Below are 6,450 nucleotides of genomic sequence, written 5' to 3'. Positions count from 1 at the left end.
TCAGCAAATGCATTTAAAATGTAATTAATATACAGAAAACCAGACCATAACAGCTTGTGCAAGAAAAATTACTTTCAGCAGGATGATTTCCATATTTTCCACAGGGAAATCCTGGGAGAATTATGCATGTATGCTTATGAAGTGCATGCACAGTAAAATCCAGTGTATTCTGGACACCCTGGGCTTTGCTGAGCTTCCTGAAATCCTATTCAGCACACAGAGTTCAGCCTGACCCTTGGCACACAGAAGTCAATGCACCTTCACTTCACAGCACATGTACTTTGGCTCGGAGTCTGCCAAATCTTGGGCTAGAACCAATGCCCCAGGTGAGTCCTCAGATGCCCTAAAATCCTGAACAACTGCCCCAAGAAGTTTCTGGCTGGAAAAAAATGCTCTGTTGAGGCAGTAGGGGTGGTGGCTGCTCTTGGAGCTTGAGAACATACGCTCCAAAACAGTATAAGCAGACAAATCAAGCCCCAATGATGCCTGTCTTCAGAGGACACTAAAAAGTATTTGTGAATTGCTTTTTCTTAATTTGTGACTTTTCTTAATTTATGAACCAATTGCTTTATAGCCCATATGAAAATGCTGTTGAACCATAAAATCGTATTAGCACATCTCTGTGCTTGGGAGAGGGGCATAATTTATCTATGAGACTGGCTTTTCCATAGCCAAAAACCTCCTGTAACACCAACTCCTTCAGTCATAGCAACAAACTGGTACTTGTCACCATCCAATCTCATTACGTTCCCCTTCACTTGATCCTAATTATTCTGCTATATTCTTACCTCAAAATTCTTTTTCAGTAAGCCCTAACCTCTTCTAGAGTACCATTTTCATTTGAAAAGCACCTCCAATTTAATTCCAAACCCCACTTCTTCTCTAAGCTGCTTTATCCCTCCAGACCTCTTAATGTCTTTCCTGTCTCTCCCCGTCTGTCTCTCTTACTTTTAATGTATTATCAGGAGCATTCCTGTATATGTGTGTGTGTGTAAGCATGGATGTAGTTACCATGATCCTTCTCAAAAGCTTTCATTAATTTTCAAGAGCTCTGGACTTACTTCTGGGATATTACTAAGACAAAATACACAAGTGATTTCCAAAACTCCCCAGAAGCACCCAAAGGATTCAGCCATGTCAGGCCACTGAGGTGGTGCTTGCCAAAGACAAAAAGACAATGCTTGTTTTGGATGGTTTTGTTGCAGATAAACCAGTGGGCTAATACTAGGGCAAGCACTATCAACAGGTTTTGTGATAAAGCCAGTTAAAGAAAAAGACCTACAGCCACTGGAAAATCTCCAAAGGTGGCAGAGAAAGCAGGTAAATATGTGGATCAGAGAAACAGTGAGTGTGGCTCCAGCTGGGGACAGGTTCATGGAGGAGCTGTGGTACCTGACCCAGGCACAGGCAGAGCTGTGGGGAGAGGCTTTAAATCATGCTGAGGGGGACTGTGGGTCCAAGCATACAGACAGAAGAAATGAAGTGTGGCAATTGAAGCCATTAAGATAGCATTTCCTAAAGTGTTTTTAAGGATGAATTGCAATTCGGTTCTTTGCTTACTTAAAGAAAAAAAATATTCTTCCATTAGCCGGCAGCGTAATCTTAGTGGTTTCAGACAGTTCTGCTTAGTCATGGACACTTTCTGCATGAAAAAATTGTGCAGCCTATAAACACTTGTATCTAATTTTTATATTTTTTTTCCTGCACTTCTAGAGGTGAAGTCAACCCAAATCAGTCTCATAATTAATTGCATCTCTCTATGAATGTAAACTGTTTTACAATCATTTTCTAAATTTCTCATGTGGGACCTTTAGCATCTAGCTCTCTTCTTAATGTCTATCATAAAAATGTAGCATTCTTGTAAAACAACTGTTAAAATTTCTCTAATAGGTCTCTTAGATTCTCTCTCAGCAGGAGTATTATCTTCTAGTCTATCATGCTTTTCTTTTTACCTCTCGAGGTCTGTTTGTTACGAAAATTATTCAGTTGTAAGTTGAGCTTCTCTCCTTTTTTTAGTGAGATCTGAAGGAGAAGATGAGAAAGAATTATTTTCAAGAGTGTAGCTGGAAGAATGAAAATAAAAGCTAAGAGCTAAAAAATTCATATTACTTATTAAAAAGCTTAAATGCTAGAACCCAGGCTATGAAGTGCAGAGAACAGTTGTTTACCAGCTCTTCATTTTAATGGCTGCCAAAGATTAAAGTGGTTAATAAAGTGAGGTTTCAGAGCAGAAAGAGCAATGCTCCATCCCTGGAAGTATTCAAGATTAGGTTGGATGGGGCTTTAAACAACTTGATCTGGTTGAAGATGTCCCTGCCCTTGGCAGGGTTTGAGAAGGGTGGAAGTAGCTGGTCATTGAAGGTCCCTTATGACCCAAACTATCCTGTGACTCCATGATTACAGGATTCTTGTGAAAGTATTTCATGCTAGTAATTAAAATTATCTTAGTGCCTCGCTGATGTTTTGGTAGAGAGACAGGAAGGGCACAGGCTTGCCTACCTGGTCCTCCTGGCTGCCCACCTCCCTTTCTGTACCAGTCACCCCCTGCACTGCTCTGAAAGAGGGGCAGAGCTCCTGGCTGCACTGCCTCGAGCATTTCTACCGGTACTTCTACCAAACCCTGCAGTGTGGATATAACATTACACCTCTTGTAGAAAATTTTTCAACTACATGACTTCCCAAAAATGGTTACTTTTCAATTGGCACTCAGAAAACTGGAGTCACACTGAGGTTTTCATAAGTTATGCTTCTTCATGTACAGTTCTAGTAGTCTCTGAATTCCTGGAAATTTATTTTGGCGTAATCAGACTATTTGACACGGGTTCTCTCAGTTCTGCACTGTCGTGTTTCCATGTTTGAATGCACCCACTTGTTTAAAATGTATTTCTTTTTCCACTTTCTTATTTTTCACATTATCCTTCACTGCATTTATCTATGTATTTGCGGATGAAAAATTAGCCTTGCAGACCACTTCACTCTCCTTGTCAGAATATTTGCTCTGCTCCTGTAGTGCTTCCCTGTCCTTTCTCTGCCCTGTCCTAATCCTCTGCCTCCTTTCTGCAAGTAGCAGGTTGAGGCCACCCATCTCCAACCTTGTCTCTGCCTTCTGCTTATATTCTCTCTCCTCACACCTCTTTCATCATTCCTCTTTTGCTTTAGAAATCTTTACTTGCCCTCATCCCGTTTGTGGGAATGACTTTCTGAAGGACACGTTGGTGGCAGGTGATGGCAATTGCTGAAGGTGATGTTACCTCACCTCAACATGTCACCTCTCCTTCCATTAGAGAACCATTATGTTTATTGCTTATGGCATTTCCAAAATCTCATAAGAACTTCAGAGCAACTGAATAGAGTTGAGTTATGTTGAATGAAGGACAAGAACTTGGTAGTGTTGGAAGAAGGACTGGTGTTCTCACACATAGAAGAGGATGGAGGCACAAGGACAGGGTGGGTCATGATCCTGCTCCTGCCCCCTGGGATATCACAGAAGGTGACCAGCTCCACAGCCAGGAGGGACTTCCACTGTAATGGGGTCAGCAAAAGGCACTTGGACACCTTTGACATCCCCCCGTCATGGCCTGTGTGGGGATGCGCCCTTATGGGACACAGAGTAGCACATTTTAGGTCTGCATGTGACTTACAGGCTGTTTCAGTGTGGAGAGGGAACCCTAGATAGGGAAAGAGAGGGATCAAGGCATTTTGGGGAGGAACAATCAAGGAAGAACATGAGTGAAAAGGGATAAAATGGCGTGGTTGTGCACATAAGTCGCTGGTCACCATGCTTGTCTGACCCTACCCTGCCTTTGGCCAGCACAGTCTGTCCTTGTTTTCTCATTAAACACCACTTCTGCCATTTTCCTCTGTGTGTGTGTGCTGGGGTGGTCTGAGTGGCAGCAGCTGGAGTGGGACCCATAGGCCTTAGTGCCCATGTGCCTGTGGGCCACCAACGGAGCATGTGAAGGGGTGTGTGTGTGTCACACATGTGTCAGCAGTGAACATCAGTCTGGAGAGTAAGTCGAGTGGTCTGGGAGCCAAGGACAGACCAGGGGGTCTACCAGTTGGCTACTAGAGGGACCATGAGATTCAAGCCAAAAACTGGGGTGAGTGCAGGGTTTGGAGGTCCCCTGAGACACCTGTTTGTGTGTGTGTGTGTGTGTGTGTGCATATACACACACATGACTACTGGCAGCACTTGCTCTGCTGGGTCTGGGGGCACCCAGCAGCTCCCTATGGGTACGGGCTGTACAGGGGCTGGGCAGTGTCATGACTGTCTCCTGTCTGAACACCGGCTGGTGGATGATAGCAGAGCTGAGCTCATGTTGATAGCCTTCAAAGATCCACACGTGCTGTCTAAACAGGAGGAAGACCTTGATACAGACTGTCAACCCTCAAATCCATCCTGCTTCAGCTCACCTGGAAAACATAGCTCTGCACCGTAAAGATGTAGTCCCTGGTGAAACCTCTTCACGAAGGAATAAAAAGAGAAGAAGCTGTAACATAAGTCAGTCTGCTATTGCTCAGTGTTTAATATTGGCTTTGTAAATACAAGTGTTTGCAATCAATAGCTTTAAATTCTATTTCTGCCTAGGTACCTTTAAGTGAGAAATAACTAAGATCCCAGTTTTGGACCAAATGATGAGAAAGAGTCATTAATAGTTCATAATACTCAATCTCTATGGCCTTGGATTACAATTTTAATACAGCATGCCTCACTGCTGGGTGTTCTAACTCACGTGTAATCAGCCATTCCACATGCATGGCAGAACAGGGAGGTATTTCCCCTCAAAGGAGTTGAAAGAAAACAGACATTCAGGCCACCCTGGAGATTTGTCATGCATAAAAGCCACCAGACTTTGCACCTTCAATAAAGTGAGGAGAAGATAAAGCCAAATGTACTATAATCCCTCTGAAGTAAAGGGTATATTGGAATTCCTTGGATAGATACCTATTATGCTTCCTACCTTCCTGCCTCTTAGGAGAGGAGGGGAACTGGAGTATCCCAGCTTCCATAAAGAAGTATGGAGAGGCTTTAGCAGAACTCTGTGCCAGAGCGAAAGCAACAACCTCATCTAATTTTACTTGGGCTTTGACAGGTTACAGGGAAAAGAATGAAGTTAGGGTGTGGCAGCTCTATTTTCTGGAGCTCTGAGCCCCACATGCACTTGTTCAGGGATAGTGAGTCTCTCTGGCCGCTTACTCCTACCTGAGTGGGAGCTGCAGCCACCAGCAGTCACAGGTGTGCCACAAGTTGTCAGGAACTTCTGCCTCTTTCTGTGCTATTTTTGCTCCTTTTCCACCTTACTTTTTCTTTGCCTCAATGTTTTCATTCTTCTCCCCACATGATTGTTTTCTTCCCTTCCTTGCTTCATCCCTTGCCTCTCCATCATCTCTCTGCCCTCAGCTGTGCCCTTGGTCCCTGGTAGTTCTCCTTTCATTCCCTGACTGACCTTGTCATCTCTTTCTCCTCCCTAACTCCTTTTTTGTTAATATGCTGAGGTAGAGCAGAGCAGTATTTTGGCTGGAAGCAGTGTCTTCCCAAGGAAATTTCTTTCCCTGGGCCATTCCGTGTCCCTTTGCGCATGGAGTTGAAACAGTGACTTTGCACATATAATCTTTCCCTTTCTTTCTCTCTCTCTCTCTCTCCTCTTCTACTTCTTTCTGCTGTATCCTTCGTATTCTGTGTGCACTTGAACAGTGTCATAGCCTTCAATCTGATTACAAATTAGTGCAGCTCTGTCAAAGCCAGCAGACAGGGCTGAATTAAAGGCTCATATCAATGCAAAGTGAAAAAGGAAGCATCTTTTTTGTAGTAGGAGACAGACCTGATACAGAATGATGAAAAAGTAGAGTGGATTAATAAAGAGGACAAGGAAATGGTAGCAAGAGCGCACTTCATAAGCCTACCACTCTTCCATGGCTTTTATGAATTCCTGCAATATTTGCTAGAATAATAGAAAGGAGCAGCTGCAGGGAAAGGCACAGACAAATTACAACCCACTAGTAATATCTGTATTCAGGACAGGTCTGAAATATACTCAGATAGTGGTCTGTGGTATATTAAATTATAGTGTATATTGCATTAACCTATGGTTAGTTACTGCTCTGTCACAAACACTGCACTGTCTTGAGCACTTACTTTGCATGAGGCTTTCAAGGACAGTAGGATCTGCACAGCTTCAGACAGGTCTATATGGCTGGATATAGATGGACCTGTGCTCCCTCCAGCCATGCTCAAAGTTGTTTGGGCAGAGAAAGAGCATGCCCAGGGCTATGTATGTGTGGCTCTATGCATGCATATATGTACTATATATAAGTAAAAATATAAATTTTGGCATAAAAAAAAAAATCCTGCTTCAGGACAGACTTAAATACTGGATGTTCTGGGTTTTTTCTTATGAAAAAACAATCAGTGAGTAAGCTCACACCTCAGAGTGCTGCACAGGTCCTGAT

The 6,450-nt window shown here is 43.3% G+C and overlaps 1 long non-coding RNA gene across 1 annotated transcript; it reads left to right on the top strand.

The window, feature by feature from the left end:
• The first annotated feature begins 237 nt into the window (after positions 1 to 237).
• Positions 238 to 1,750, top strand: LOC113942960. Its single transcript, XR_003526130.1, has 3 exons — positions 238 to 326; positions 1,206 to 1,320; positions 1,714 to 1,750. It is a non-coding gene; the product is annotated as an uncharacterized LOC113942960 (long non-coding RNA).
• The last annotated feature ends 4,700 nt before the right edge of the window (positions 1,751 to 6,450 follow it).

Source organism: Corapipo altera, unplaced genomic scaffold (genome assembly GCF_003945725.1).
Source record: "Corapipo altera isolate COAL_440 unplaced genomic scaffold, ASM394572v1 0, whole genome shotgun sequence".
NCBI classification, from domain to species: domain Eukaryota; kingdom Metazoa; phylum Chordata; class Aves; order Passeriformes; family Pipridae; genus Corapipo; species Corapipo altera.
The sequence above is the reverse complement of the archived record's forward strand: the minus strand, read 5'-3'. Positions and strand labels throughout refer to the sequence as shown.